The following is a 16,347-nucleotide window of genomic DNA, read 5'->3' as shown; positions in this document are numbered from 1 at the left end:
TTGATAGTATTCCGTGATTTGCAATGGATACAATGAAATAATAATACGTCATATACTCTGAAGAGCCAAACAAACTGGTTTACGCATGCGTTTTCAAATACAGAGACATGTAAACAGGCAGAATAAGGTGCTGCGGGCGGCAACGACTATATAAGGCAACAAGTGTCTGGCGAAGTTGTTAGACCGGTTGCTGCTGCTACAATGGCAGGTTATCAAGATTTAAGTGAGTGTTATAGTCGGCACACGAGCGATGGGATACAGCATCTCCGAGCTAGTGATGAAGTCGGGATTTTCCCGTACGACCATTTTACGAGTGTACCGTGAATATCAGGAATCCGGAAAACATTAAATCTCCGATATCGCTGCGGTCGGAAAATGATCCTGCAAGAACAGGAATAATGACGATTGAAGAGAATCATTCAACGTGACAGAATTGCAACCATTCAGCACATTGTTGTACATTTCAATTCTAGGCCATCAACAAGTGTAACGTTGCGAGCCATTCAACCTAACACCATCGATTTTGGCTTTCAGAGCCGAAGGCCCACTCTTATACTCCTAATGACTGCACAACAGAAAGCTTTACGCCTCTGCTGGGCCCATCGACGCCGACGATGGACTGTTGATGACGGAAACATAATGCCTGGTCGGACGGGTCTCATTTCAAATTCTATCGATTGGATGGATGTATCGGGCATGGAGTCAACCCATGAACCCTGGATGTCAGCAAGGGACAGTTCAAGCTCGTGGATGGTCTGTAATAGTGTGGGGGGTGTGCGGTTGGAGATCGTTCCTGTCAGATAACCTGCATCCATTCATATCCATTGTGGTTTCTGACGGATTTGGGCAATTCCAGCAGGACCATTGCGACACTCCAGACACCCAGAATTGGTATAGAGTGGCTCAAGCAACACTCTCCTGAGTTGAAACACTTCCGCTGGCCACCAAACTCCGCAGACACGAACATTATTGAGTATATGTGGCATGCCCCACAACGCGCTGTTCGGTAGGGATCTCCACCACCTCGTACTCTTAGGGATGTATGGAGAGTTCAGCAGGATTGATGGTGTCACTTCCCTGCAGCAGTACTTCAGACATTAGTCGAGTCCATGCCATCTCGTGTTGCAGCGCTTCTTCATGTTCGCGGGCGCCCCACACGGTAAGCAGGTGCGCCAGTTTCTTTGGCTCTTCAGTATATACCTCTGATATAATGTCATTCTCTAAAATAATGACCGTAATCTGTAAAATTTTACTTTCACTGTTAGTTAATCGGTTTACAAAACGAGTTTGTGGTTCAAAATGGTTCAAATGACTCTGAGCACCACGGGACTTTAACATCTGAGGTCATCAGTCCCCTAGAACTTAAAACTACTGTAACCTAACTAACCTAAGGTCATCACACACATCCATGCCCAAGGCAGGATTCGAATCTGCGACCGTAGCGGACGCGCGGTTCCAGACTGAAGTGCCTAGAACCGCTCGGCCACCCCGGCCGGCACTTCAGGATGATGAACGATAATTTACTGTAACTATGTAAGTGCTAAACATAATTTTGCACTTAATATTACGTCTGGCCCATTTTTGTAACGTTACCCCACGAAGAATCACAAATTAATTAGATAGACATTTTCTCACAAAAATGTTCCACAAGTCGCAAAATGGAGATCAAAGCGAAAATCATACAAGTTTCGTTTGAACCAAGTAACTACATCTTCCAGCTGCACTAGTATTTGTAAAAAGTGACACAATGAAAACAGTGGTCTCCAACACGCCACGAAACGAGTACATGTAGAACAGTGGGACCATAATATGTGATTGAAATGGCACATAGGTAACGTGCACGTAGGCCCAACAACGCCCTCTTTTGTGTCACGGAACAGGTCAGTGATACGCAATGCTCAAATAGTCTGAAGCCGTCATACGAAGTGGAAACGTGTAACCAAAGGTCACCATAGGATAAAAGATCGGCAGGTGAGTGCGTTCGAACGGGACAGAACGATTGGCTTCCGGGAGGGGGTCAGTCGTTCCGTAACATTGCGGCTTCTACAGGGCACGCTATTTCAAAAGTGAGGCGTACATGGAACCAGTAGAGAGAAGAGGGTCATACCTAGCCCCGACAGGGTACTGGACAACATAGTGTGACTAAAATGCGAGATAACCGTCATCTTTTCGCCTTGCCATAACAGAGATAGCGCGACGTTGGAGCACTGCAACGGATGCGGACACTTCTGAGTCGACCTACGCCGTCTTCTGTGGGCCAGACTGGTCACACGCTTGCTATTGTGACTACTTGCACTGACCAGAACCCACAAACACAACAGACAGCATCAAGTGAACTTCGACACTGGCATGCTGAGTAGGAAAAGTAGTGTTCCGGACGAGTTTCACTTGATCTTGTCCTACAGCGATGGCGTCATACGCGTTTGACGCCGCTGAGGTGAACGCAGACCGGCAGATATTATTGTTGAGCGCCGTAGCGGACAACTGCCTGTAAACGCGATTTCGCCTCCTACGTCTTGAGGGCAATGTAAACAGCTACGCTTCATCAGGGAGGTGTCACTGCCTAAGACACTGTCCCTATTGCATGCTGTTTCCCATGCCATATTTCAGCAAGACAACGCTCGGCCGCATTTGGCGAGGAATGTGCAAGCCTTCCTCGAAGAACGACGGGTACCACTGCTTCCCTGGTCAGCCCCTTCACCTGACATGTCGTCCGTGGAGCATGTCTGGGTTATAGTCGGTTGACAACTTGACAATTCAGGTCCTCCTCCAGCCACACTTGACACTTTGTAAACGCGCCTACAAATTGCGTGGCAGAGTATTCCTCGGCAGCATATTCGTGCACTCTTTGATTCAGTAGCATGATGTCTAGCAGCTCTAACTGCAGCACGTAGTGGCGCTCCAGTGTAGTGAATTCCCACTGTCACTGTGCATGTAACGGTCTGTAATGCTAATCATGTGTGTAGTGTCATGTCTCTGATCAGTGGAATAAATTTCGTTGTGATCACATCTTTCGGTCATGGTGTTTCACTTTTTACAAATATAGGTTGTATAGTAGGTTTTCCTATCGAAAACACTGCAAAGCGTGTTCGTTGCCCCTGCAGAGTTCGGCCGAGAATTGTCAAGGAGGCTGTTGCCAATGGGCATCACTGTGGGGGTCCGGATGGGGGTTTGTCGGGGACGGCCAGCACGTCCCACGCATCCCCTGATCGGACTAAGACTGTGGTTGCCCTGGATACTGCCCGCATTGAGGCTGATCCCTCACCTGTGGTAGAGTGGGAGGTCGTTTCAAGGTGTGGCAGGGGGCGAAAGACATTCTGGAGGGCTGAACGGAAAGCCTCTCCAGTTTGTCTGACGAACCGGTTTCAGGCTCTGTCTCAGGCTGATACTGATCATCGGCCTGACATGGCTGCTTGTCCTGTTCCAGAGGTTGCCCCTCAGTCTGCAAGATCCGGGCAGTCGCAGAGGGTGGGCTTACTGGTAGTTGGGAGCTCCAACGTCAGGCGCGTAATGGGGCCCCTTAGGGAAATGGCAGCAAGAGAGGGGAAGAAAACCAATGTGCACTCCGTGTGCATACCGGGGGGAGTCATTCCAGATGTGGAAAGGGTCCTTCCGGATGCCATGGAGGGTACAGGGTGCACCCATCTGCAGGTGGTCGCTCATGTCGGCACCAATGATGTGTGTCGCTATGGATCGGAGGAAATCCTCTCTGGCTTCCGGCGGCTATCTGATTTGGTGAAGACTGCCAGTCTCGCTAGCGGGATGAAAGCAGAGCTCACCATCTGCAGCATCGTCGACAGGACTGACTGCGGACCTTTGGTACAGAGCCGAGTGGAGGGTCTGAATCAGAGGCTGAGACGGTTCTGCGACCGTGTGGGCTGCAGATTCCTCGACTTGCGCCATAGGGTGGTGGGGTTTCGGGTTCCGCTGGATAGGTCAGGAGTCCACTACACGCAACAAGCGGCTACACGGGTAGCAGGGGTTGTGTGGCGTGGGCTGGGCGGTTTTTTAGGTTAGATGGCCTTGGGCAAGTACAGAAAGGGCAACAGCCTCAACGGGTGTGGGGCAAAGTCAGGACATGCGGGGACCAAGCAGCAATCGGTATTGTAATTGTCAACTGTCGAAGCTGCGTTGGTAAAGTACCGGAACTTCAAGCGCTGATAGAAAGCACCGAAGCTGAAATCGTTATAGGTACAGAAAGCTGGCTTAAGCCAGAGATAAATTCTGCCGAAATTTTTACAAAGGTACAGACGGTGTTTAGAAAGGATAGATTGCATGCAACCGGTGGTGGAGTGTTCGTCGCTGTTAGTAGTAGTTTATCCTGTAGTGAAGTAGAAGTGGATAGTTCCTGTGAATTATTGTGGGTGGAGGTTACACTAAACAACCGAACTAGGTTAATAATTGGCTCCTTTTACCGACCTCCCGACTCAGCAGCATTAGTGGCAGAACAACTGAGAGAAAATTTGGAATACATTTCACATAAATTTTCTCAGCATGTTATAGTCTTAGGTGGAGATTTCAATTTACCAGATATAGACTGGGACACTCAGATGTTTAGGACGGGTGGTAGGGACAGAGCATCGAGTGACATTATACTGAGTGCACTATCCGAAAATTACCTCGAGCAATTAAACAGAGAACCGACTCGTGGAGATAACATCTTGGACCTACTGATAACAAACAGACCCGAACTTTTCGACTCTGTATGTACAGAACAGGGAATCAGTGATCATAAGGCCGTTGCAGCATCCCTGAATATGGAAGTTAATAGGAATATAAAAAAAGGGAGGAAGGTTTATCTGTTTAGCAAGAGTAATAGAAGGCAGATTTCAGACTACCTAACAGATCAAAACGAAAATTTCTGTTCCGACACTGACAATGTTGAGTGTTTATGGAAAAAGTTCAAGGCAATCGTAAAATGCGTTTTAGACAGGTACGTGCCGAGTAAAACTGTGAGGGACGGGAAAAACCCACCGTGGTACAACAACAAAGTTAGGAAACTACTGCGAAAGCAAAGAGAGCTCCACTCCAAGTTTAAACGGAGCCAAAACCTCTCAGACAAACAGAAGCTAAACGATGTCAAAGTTAGCGTAAGGAGGGCTATGCGTGAAGCGTTCATTGAATTCGAAAGTAAAATTCTATGTAACGACTTGACAGAAAATCCTAGGAAGTTCTGGTCTTACGTTAAATCAGTAAGTGGCTCGAAACAGCATATCCAGACACTACGGGATGACGATGGCATTGAAACAGAGGATGACACGCGTAAAGCTGAAATACTAAACACCTTTTTCCAAAGCTGTTTCACAGAGGAAGACCGCACTGCAGTTCCTTCTCTAAATCCTCGCACAAACGAAAAAATGGCTGACATCGAAATAAGTGTCCAAGGAATAGAAAAGCAACTGGAATCACTCAATAGAGGAAAGTCCACTGGACCTGACGGGATACCAATTCGATTCTACACAGAGTACGCGAAAGAACTTGCCCCCCTTCTAACAGCCGTGTACCGCAAGTCTCTAGAGGAACGGAGGGTTCCAAATGATTGGAAAAGAGCACAGATAGTCCCAGTCTTCAAGAAGGGTCGTCGAGCAGATGCGCAAAACTATAGACCTATCTCTCTTACGTCGATCTCTTGTAGAATTTTAGAACATGTTTTTTGCTCGCGTATCATGTCATTTCTGGAAACCCAGAATCTACTATGTAGGAATCAACATGGATTCCGGAAACAGCGATCGTGTGAGACCCAACTCGCCTTATTTGTTCATGAGACCCAGAAAATATTAGATACAGGCTCCCAGGTAGATGCTATTTTTCTTGACTTCCGGAAGGCGTTCGATACAGTTCCGCACTGTCGCCTGATAAACAAAGTAAGAGCCTACGGAATATCAGACCAGCTGTGTGGCTGGATTGAAGAGTTTTTAGCAAACAGAACACAGCATGTTGTTATCAATGGAGAGACGTCTACAGACGTTAAAGTAACCTCTGGCGTGCCACAGGGGAGTGTTATGGGACCATTGCTTTTCACAAAATATATAAATGACTTAGTAGATAGTGTCGGAAGTTCCATGCGGCTTTTCGCGGATGATGCTGTAGTATACAGAGAAGTTGCTGCATTAGAAAATTGTAGCGAAATACAGGAAGATCTGCAGCGGATAGGCACTTGGTGCAGGGAGTGGCAACTGACCCTTAACATAGACAAATGTAATGTATTGCGAATACATAGAAAGAAGGATCCTTTATTGTATGATTATATGATAGCGGAACAAACACTGGTAGCAGTTACTTCTGTAAAATATCTGGGAGTATGCGTACGGAACGATTTGAAGTGGAATGATCATATAAAATTAATTGTTGGTAAGGCGGGTACCAGGTTGAGATTAATTGGGAGAGTGCTTAGAAAATGTAGTCCATCAACAAAGGAGGTGGCTTACAAAACACTCGTTCGACCTATACTTGAGTATTGCTCATCAGTGTGGGATCCGTACCAGGTCGGGTTGACGGAGGAGATAGATAAGATCCAAAGAAGAGCTTCGCGTTTCGTCACCGGGTTATTTTGTAACCGTGATAGCGTTACGGAGATGTTTAATAAACTCAAGTGGCAGACTCTGCAAGAGAGGCGCTCTGCATCGCGGTGTAGCTTGCTGTCCAGGTTTCGAGAGGGTGCGTTTCTGGATGAGGTATCGAATATATTGCTTCCCCCTACTTATACCTCCCGAGGAGATCACGAATGTAAAATTAGAGAGATTAGAGCGCGCACGGAGGCTTTCAGACAGTCGTTCTTCCCGCGAACCATACGCGACTGGAACAGGAAAGGGAGGTAATGACAGTGGCACTTAAAGTGCCCTCCGCCACACACCGTTGGGTGGCTTGCGGAGTATCAATGTAGATGTAGATGTAGATGTAGATGACACATGACAGTTACGTTATGTGGGCTGCATGAAATAAGGCGAAAGCCCTCAGCAAGCCTTCAGACTTGGTGGGAGGCATTATTTTATAAGCATCTCTACGTCTCACATTGCTCAAAGAACTGAAAAGTCCGATGTGACACAACAGATGGACATACTAAACCAGGGGTTCCCAAACTGTATTCCGCAGAACATTTGTTTTCCGTGTGAAGTGAATGAGAGTTCCGCGAAAAGCTATAACACGGAGTCCTTTTATCTGAGAATCTTTCTTGCTTTTTAAAATTTTATTGTGATATTTGAGTGATTAGTTATGATTTAAAGTAATCATTGAATGAAACAAATTTATCTCATTCTTTAAATTTTTTTAAAAATTTTGTTACCCTTCAAAACGGACGAGGTGTTCCATCGAAAGCCGGCCGTGGTGGTGTCACGGTTCTAGGCGCGCGGTCCAGAACCGTGCGACTGCTACGGTCGCAGGTTCGAATCCTGCCTCGGGCATGGACGTGTGTGATGTCCTTAGGTTAGTTAGGTTTAAGTAGCTCTAAGTTCTAGGGGACTGATGACCACAGCAGTTGAGTCCCATAGTGGTCAGAGCCATTTGAACGATTTTGTTCCATCGAAGTACCAGGATTCTGAAGAGGATCCGCCAGAGGAAAAGTTTGGGACCCCTGTACCAGACACACTGTGCAACGGATCTGCGCAAAACTTCATCGGATTTTTACTGTGGTTTTAATTTCGCGACGTATCGGGGGTTGGAGAAACATAACCCGCATAATTTTCTTTCCTTTCTTATGTTACTACCAGCCATATATGCCCCTTACAAACCGATCATTAACGTGGGAACGAGCTTTGTGCTTCACAAAGACCAAGTGTCAAAAAAACCCTCGTTATGTGGCAAAGTGTACTCTGTATACGCAACATGTCGTTTAAAAGGCGTTGCTTGGGATACTAGCAGCTTAAGTTAGCCTTTCGCAGCCGACCGATGTGGCCGAGCGGTTCTAGGCGTTTCAGTCTGGAACCGCGCGACCGCTACGGTCGCATGTTCGAATCCTGCCTCGGGCATGGATGTGTGTGATGTCCTTAGGTTAGTTAGGCTCTGAGCACTATGGGACTTAACAGCTATGGTCATCAGTCCCCTAGAACTTAGAACTACTTAAACCTAACTAACCTAAGGACATCACACAACACCGAGTCATTACGAGGCAGAGAAAATCCCTGACCCCGCCGGGAATCGAACCCGGGAACCCGGGCGCGGCTTAGTTAGGATTAAGTAGTTCTAAGTCCAGAGGACTGATGACCTCAGATGTTAAGTCCCATGGTGCTCAGAACCATTTTATTGACCCTTCACAAGGCAGGAAAACGGACTTTCTAGCTCTTCCACACGATTGCGCTGCTATCCAGTAACTATGTACTCATTCTCTTTGACTTTTTCCCCTGACAGTGTTTACCTTTTCCAGTAAAATGCGGTATAGAGCTCGTTCATTCTGTAGCTTTGTCCAGTACTGGGCCGGTGTTGGCGTTAAAAGAGGAACTTGGCGGTATCACAAGGTTGCCGCGGGCAGAGCAGATCGCAAAGTGTCGGCGCTACCTTTGAGCTGTCGCCGAGAAACGGCACAAAGGCGCCGTCCGCGCCGGCTGCTGGCGCTGCAGGGGCCCTCGCGGCCGCTCTAATGAGCGCGTGACGTCACGCGGACCTCTCCTCCGGCTGTGAGGGCGTCGAGTGGCAGCCGCTCCACGGTCGAGGGCGGTGCCGTGGGGGCAGCGACACAACACAACACAACGCAGAGCCACGCCGCGCGGCGTAGTACGGCGCCAGAGCGCTGAATGGGCGTCTCCCACATCGCACACAGTGGCCGCCTAACCCCTCGACTCAGCCCTATTTATTGTGTGTATATGGTACAATACACGGTCCAGTAACATTACAATGACCACCTCCTATGTTCCACATCGACGTGCGTAACCACTCACGCACTGCAGGTGGCAACACTGGCAGTGGAGGGCAAATAAAGCTTGTCGGGGAGACGCGGAAAATGGTACACTAATTGTGGTCTCTACATCTACATCTACATTACTACTCTGCAATTCACATTTAAGTGCTTGGCAGAGGGTTCATCGAAACACAAGTATACTATCTCTCTACCATTCCACTCACGAACAGCGCGCGGGTAAAACGAACACCTTTACCTTTCTGTTCGAGCTCTGATTTCTCTTATGTTATTTTGATGATCATTCCTACCTATGTCGGTTGGGCTCAACAAAATATTTTCGCATTCGGAAGAGAAAGTTGGTGACTGAAATTTCGTAAATAGATTTCGCCGCGACGAAAAACGTCTTTGCTTTAATGACTTCTATCCCAACTCGCGCATCATATCTGCCACACTCTCTTCCCTATTACGCGATAATACAAAACGAGCTGCCCTTTTTTGCACCCTTTCGATGTCCTCGGTCAATCCCACCTGGTAAGGATCCCACACCGCGCAGCAATATTCTAACAGAGGACGAACTAGTGTAGTGTAAGCTGTCTCTTTAGTGGGTTTGTTGCATCTTCTAAGTGTCCTGCCAATGAAACGCAACCTTTGGCCCGCCTTCCCCACAATATTATCTATGTGGTGTTTCCAACTGAAGTTGTTCGTAATTTTAACACCCAGGTACTTAGTTGAATTGACAGCCTTGAGAATTGTACTATTTATCAAGTAATCGAATTCCAACGGATTTCTTTTGGAACTCATGTGGATCCCCTCACACTTTTCGTTATTTACTGTCAACTGCCACCTGCCACACCATAGTGCAATCTTTTCTAAATCGCTTTGCAACTGATACTGGTCTTCAGTTGACCTTACTAGACGGTAAATTACAGCGTCATCTGCGAACAACCTAAGAGAGCTGCTCAGATTGTCATCCATGTCATTTATATACACCAGGAACAGCAGAGATCCCAGGACGCTTCCCTGGGGAACACCTGACATCACTTCAGTTTTACCCGATGATTTGCCGTCTATTACTACGAACTGCGACCTTCCTGGCAGGAAATCACGAATCCAGTCGCACAACTGAGGCGACACCCCATGGGCCCGCAGTTTGACTAGAAGTCGCTTGTGAGGAACGGGGTCAAAAGCTTTCCGGAAATCCATAAATACAGAATCAACCTGAGATCCCCTGTCGATAGCGGCCATTTCTGCAGAAATGGAGTGATTTGTCTTATATCCAGAGGGGCATGGCTCAAAATGGCTCAAATGACTCTGAGTACTATGGGACTTAACATCTGAGGTCATCAGTTCCCTAGAACTTAGAACTACTTAAACCTAACTAACCTAAGGACATCACACACACCCAACCCCGAAGCAGGATTCGAACCTGCGACCGTATCAGTCACGCGGTTCCGGACTGAAGCACCTAGAACCTCGTGGGCACCAAGGCTGGAAGAGGGGCATGATCAGTGGCTTCTGGGCCAAAAGTGGAAAAATCTTCGAGACGGCTAAGTCTGTAAAATGTGCGCGTGCTGCCTGGTTACAGTATCTACAGCTACATCCATACTCCGCAAGCCACCTGACAGTGTGTGGCGGAGGGTACTTTGAGTACCTCTAACGGTTCTCCCTTCTACTCCAGTCTCGTATTGTTCGTGGAAAGAAAGTTTGTCGGTATGCCTCTGTGTGGGCTCTAATCTCTCTCATTTTATCCTCGTGGTCTCTTCGCGAGATATACGTCGGAGGGAGCAATATACTGCTTGACTCCTCGGTGAAGGTATGTTCTCGGAACTTCAACAAAAGCCCGTACCGAGCTACTGAGCGTCCCTCCTACAGAGTCTTCCATCGGAGTTTATCTATCATCTCCGTAACGCTTTCGCCATTACTGAATGATCCTGTAAAGAAGCGCGCTGCTCTCCGTTATGTCTTCTCTACCTCTTCTATCAACCCTATCTGGTACGGATCCCACACCGGTGAGCCGGCCGAAGTGGCCGTGCGGTTAAAGGCGCGGCAGTCTGGAACCGCAAGACCACTACGGTCGCAGGTTCGAATCCTGCCTCGGGCATGGATGTTTGTGATGTCCTTAGGTTAGTTAGGTTTAACTAGTTCTAAGTTCTAGGGGACTAATGACCGCAGCAGTTGAGTCCCATAGTGCTCAGAGCCATTTGAACCATTTGAACCCACACCGGTGAACAGTATTCAAGCAGTGAGCGAACAAGTGTATTGTAACCTACTTCCTTTGTTTTCGAATTGCATTTCCTTAGGATTCTTCCAATGAATCTCAGTTTGGCACCTGCCTTACCGACGATCAACTTTATATGATCATTCCATTTTAAATCACTCCTAATGCCTATTCCTAGATAATTTATGGAATTAACTGCTTCCACTTGCTGACCTGCTATATTGTAGCTAAATGTCTGCAGCTCGTGGTCGTGCGGTAGCGTTCTCGCTTCCCACGCCCGGGTTCCTGGGTTCGATTCCCGACGGGGTCAGGGATTTTCTCTGCCTAGGTGATGACTAGGTGTTGTGTGATGTCCTTAGGCTAAGGCTAGTTGGGTTTAAGTAGTTCTAAGTTCTAGGGGACTGATGACCATAGATGTTAAGTCCCATAGTACTCAGAGCCATTTGAACCATTTTTGTAGCTGAATGATAAAGGACATTTCTTTCTATGTATTCGCAGCACATTACACTTGTCTACATTGAGATTCAATTGCCATTCCCTGCACCATGCGTCAATTCGTTGCAGATCCTCCTGCATTTCAGTACAATTTTCCATTGTTACAACCTCTCGATATACTACAGCATCATCTGCAAAAAGCCTCAGTGAACTTCCGATGTCATCCACCAGGTCATTTATGTATATTGTGAATAGCAACTGTCCTATGACACTCCCCTGCGGCACACCTGAAATCACACTTACTTCGGAAAACTTCTCTCCATCGAGAATAACATGCTGCGTTCTGTTATCTAGGAACTCCTCAATCCAATAACACAATTGGTCTGATAGTCCGTATGCTCTTACTTTGTTCATTAAACGACTGTGGGGAACTGTATCGAACGCCTTGCGGAAGTCAAGAAACACGGCATCTACCTGTGAACCCGTGTCTATGGCCCTCTGAGTCTCGTGGACGAATAGCGCGAGCTGGGTTTCACATGACCGTCTTTTTCGAATCCCATGCTGATTCCTACAGAGTAGATTTCTAGTCTCCATAAAAGTCATTATACTCGAACACTGTAGAGAAACTCTAAAAGCACAAAAAGGTACTTAGCTGCAACTTCGCACCACCGCCCAGCACCAAGTAAGCAGAGCTCAAGAATTTTTCTTCACGTGCCTTCCTTATCAGCAACAGCAACAACTTGGAACTGGAGCTGCACTGAAGAATACAATGAAGGCCAAAACCTAAAGGTTTATTCATAGACATGACTTTCACACGATACGTTATTAATTACAAGAAGAAGGATGAGTAACCGCCTACTCACTCACTTACTTAGGTTACCGTCTTCATTATAGTTACTGTCCCCATCAGCAGAATTCTACACATTTTTCAGTCAGAATAAAATAAAAGATGTTTCCGACGTAAAACGGACGTACATTATTACCTTCACACTGCAAGTATCTTTGAAGTGACATGAGGTTGCGGCAAAGAGTTAGTAGGCGATACAGGAAGGCCACTAAAATAACGGATTAGAGAACACGAACGCCGCACACAGTTAAAACAGAGTGTGAAATGGTACGCAGTGGAATGTCAGAAGAACTGCGATTAAGACATAGATTTCAATAACATATGTTTGCTAGCCAAGGAAACCAACATCTGTAGGAGAGTAGTTGGAGAAGCGCATGAGTGTTCCAAGAACGAATGTGTACAGCCTTCAAGCTTCGTGGTTTCCCATCATCAAGGAAGTAAATACGTGGCCACGCTCCGCGAGGAATACAAACCATGAGCAGGAAGTCACCTCTGCGGTATAACAGTAACATTTTGATAAACATTTCCACTCTACTGCTTCGCATTTTCCATTTTGTATCCAATGAAGATAGCCCACCAGTACCGGCGCCTAACGGCAAATCATTACACTAACGACACAAATCCTGCAACAGCGAGTCTAAACTCATCCCTATAAAGTTGAGTACTTAATCGGTAAATAGTTCTCCATCCATACTGTCTCAAGTAGCGAAACTTCATTTATAATTATCCTGCATGTCAGCAGTTCATATTCACGAAATGTGATATAAACACGATAGACATATCAGCTTTAGAAGATACCCCATTAACTGGTAGTACTGACCAGCCGCAAATCGAGATGTTGCTATTCTGCCACAGAAAGAAGTTACGCTTTAGGAAGTGCAGATAAATTCTACTACCGCAAGGTCGCAAATACACTATATGATAGAAAGTATCCGGACACCTGGCTGAAAATGACTTACATGTTCGTGGCGCCCTCCATCGGTAATGCTGGAATTAAATACGGCGTTGGCCCACCCTTAGCCTTGATGACTGCTTCCACTCTCACCGGCATACGTTCAATCAGGTGGCAGAAGGTTTCTTGGGCAACGGCAGCCCATTCTTCACGGATTGCTGCACTGAGGAGAGGTATCGATGTCGGCGTTCCAGAACATCCCTAAGGTGTTCTGTAGGATTCTGGTGAGGACTCTGTGCAGGCCAGTCCATTACAGGGATGTTATTGTCGTGTAATCACTCCACCACTGGTCATGAGTTATGAACAGGTGTTCGACCGTGTTGAGAGATGCAATCGCTAATTGCTATTCTACAATGGGAAGCAAGAAGGTGCTTAAAACATCCATGTAGGCCTGTGCTGTGATAGTAACACGCAAAACAACAAGGGGTGCAAGCCCCCTCCATGAAAAACACGACCACACCATAAAACCACGGCCTCCGAATTTTACTGTTGGCACAACACACGCTGGCAGATGACGTTCACTGGGCTTTCTCCTCACCCACGCCCTGCCATCGGATCGCTACATTGTGTATCGTGATTCGTCGCTCTACACAACGTTTTTCGACTGTTTAATCGTCCACTGTTTGCTCCCCTTCTACTAATCGAGGTGTAGTTTAGCATTTACTGGCGTGATGTGAGGCTTATGAGCAGCCGCTCGACCATGAATTCAGTTTTGTCGCCTCCCGCGTAACTATCATAGTACTTGCAGTGGATCCTGATGCAATTTGGAATTCCTGTGTGATGGTCTGGATAGGTGTCTGCCTATTACACATTTCGACCCTCTTCAACAGTCGGAGGTCTCTGTCAGTCAACGCAAGAGATCGGCCTGTACGCTTTTGTGCTGCACGTGCCCCTTCACTTTTCTACTTCACTATCACATCGGAAACAGTGGGTCTCGGAGTGTGGAAATCTCGCGTACAGGCATATGACACAAGAGACATCCAATCACCTGACCACGTTCGAAGCCCGTGAGTTCCGCGGAGCGCCCCATTCTGCCCTCTCACGATGTCTAATGACTACTGAAGTCGCTGATACGGATTACCTGTCAACAGATGGCAGCACAATGCCCCTAACATGAAAAACGTATGTTTTTGGGGGGTGTCCGGATACTTTTGATCACATTGTGAAGTAATAGTATGAATTAAATTACGTCCTATTCATTTTGCTGAAGTCGAGATATTGCTCCCAGAGAAGCAAGATAACTGGGGGCAGGATTGCATGTTGTCCCGTCGATAATCAGTGTACTGCTCTGTAAGGATATCAGCGCCCACAGCACAGGTTGTGGAAACGCGTACACAGCTAAACGTATATAATATTATCCTCAATGAAGTCTCCTCTACCCTGGTGTCGATTTGTTGCAAAAATGACTGTGTTATAGTTCTCACATTGCGTTCAGCATTAATTGTGAGCGTTTCTACTTGGTCGACACTGCAGGATCAGATGATTTCTACATTGTTATGATGACGGCAAGGTACATGATATTCCTTCCTAACAGCCACTAGAACATCAACAAAGCTAGCAGGCACTCTTCAAAACGGCAATCGTGAATACAATTGCCGAAGAACAGAACGTTCCTTGGCATCAAGTGCATATTGTTATCAGCTGCAGCTCCTAAACAAAACAGTTAAAATATAATAGCGTATATTAAGCGTTCATACGCGAATTAATTACCGAATACATATACCGCAAAACGTTCTTGATTGGTATTGGTGCCATCGCGGCTTCACACATCGTTAAAATCTTTCTTAAATTAACAACAGCTATACATGATATACCTACAAACAGCTTTCCACCGTTCGTGGCCAGTGTAATTGAACGATGGTCATAAAACTCAAAATTTACATTAATACAGATAAGAGGCATTTACATAAAGACTAAATGTATTAGATATAGTGTTACCAAAGGCGTTATGCCCTTACATGTAAGCAACTGACACATCAATATTTACATCTTTCGTAAGAGATACCATCGTATGGATGTTGCTATGACCCGGTACATGTCAATAGTATGGCAGCTGATGCTAATCACAACGTTCAAGAAACGCAGAATTCGACATATACTGATATGACATAAGTCATTGCATACCTACTAACATCGTGTCGCAACTTTTTTTCCTATTTTCACATCAACCACGGTAGTACGAATGACTCCTTCCCCAACGGCCCGCTCTTTTATACGTTGAGTACGCGTTACTACCGCCATCTGTGTATGTGCATATCGCTGTCCTAGGACTTTCGTCACTTGAGTGTATACACATGAGTGGCTGGTACTGTGGTGAAAAGGGGACTGACGGGCACTATGTTTTCACATGTTGCTTGAGGCGAAGACTTTAGTAGCTGGGTACATAATTTACATAAAATTTTCTCGTTATAATAACAATTTAAGGAATAAGATGTAATGTAATTCTAATTAATCAGATGACATCAATATAGCTCGTCTTATGGTTAAACCAAAAGGACTTTAACTTACAGAAATATATGTATTTGTACCTAATTTCCTATATTTTTGTAAGTGGATGTCGAACAATGGTACATCGAATGTACAAGATTACGATCAAATCCAAGAACCTAGGTATTGCATTTTTATGAATTTCCATGAACCTTGGACCTTGCCGTTGGTGGGGAGGCTTGCGTGCCTCAGCGATACACATGGCGGTACCGTAGGTTCAACCACAACGGAGGGGTATCTGTTGAGAGGCCAGACAAACGTGTGGTTCCTGAAGAGGGGCAGCAGCCTTTTCAGTAGTTGCAGGGGCAACGGTCTGGATGATTGACTGACCTGGCCTTGCAACATTAACCAAAACGGCTTTGCTGTGCTGGTACTGCGAACGGCTGAAAGCAAGGGGAAACTACGGCCGTAATTTTTCCCGAGGACATGCAGCTTTACTGTATGGATAAATGATGATGGCGTCCTCTTGGGTAAAATATTCCGGAGGTAAAATAGTACCCAATTCGGATCTCCAGGCGGGGACTACTCTGGAGGACGTCGTTATCAGGAAAAAGAAAACTGGCATTCTACGGATCAGA

Source organism: Schistocerca americana, chromosome 4 (assembly GCF_021461395.2).
Source record: "Schistocerca americana isolate TAMUIC-IGC-003095 chromosome 4, iqSchAmer2.1, whole genome shotgun sequence".
Taxonomy (NCBI): Eukaryota; Metazoa; Arthropoda; class Insecta; order Orthoptera; family Acrididae; genus Schistocerca; species Schistocerca americana.
The sequence above is the reverse complement of the archived record's forward strand: the minus strand, read 5'-3'. Positions refer to the sequence as shown.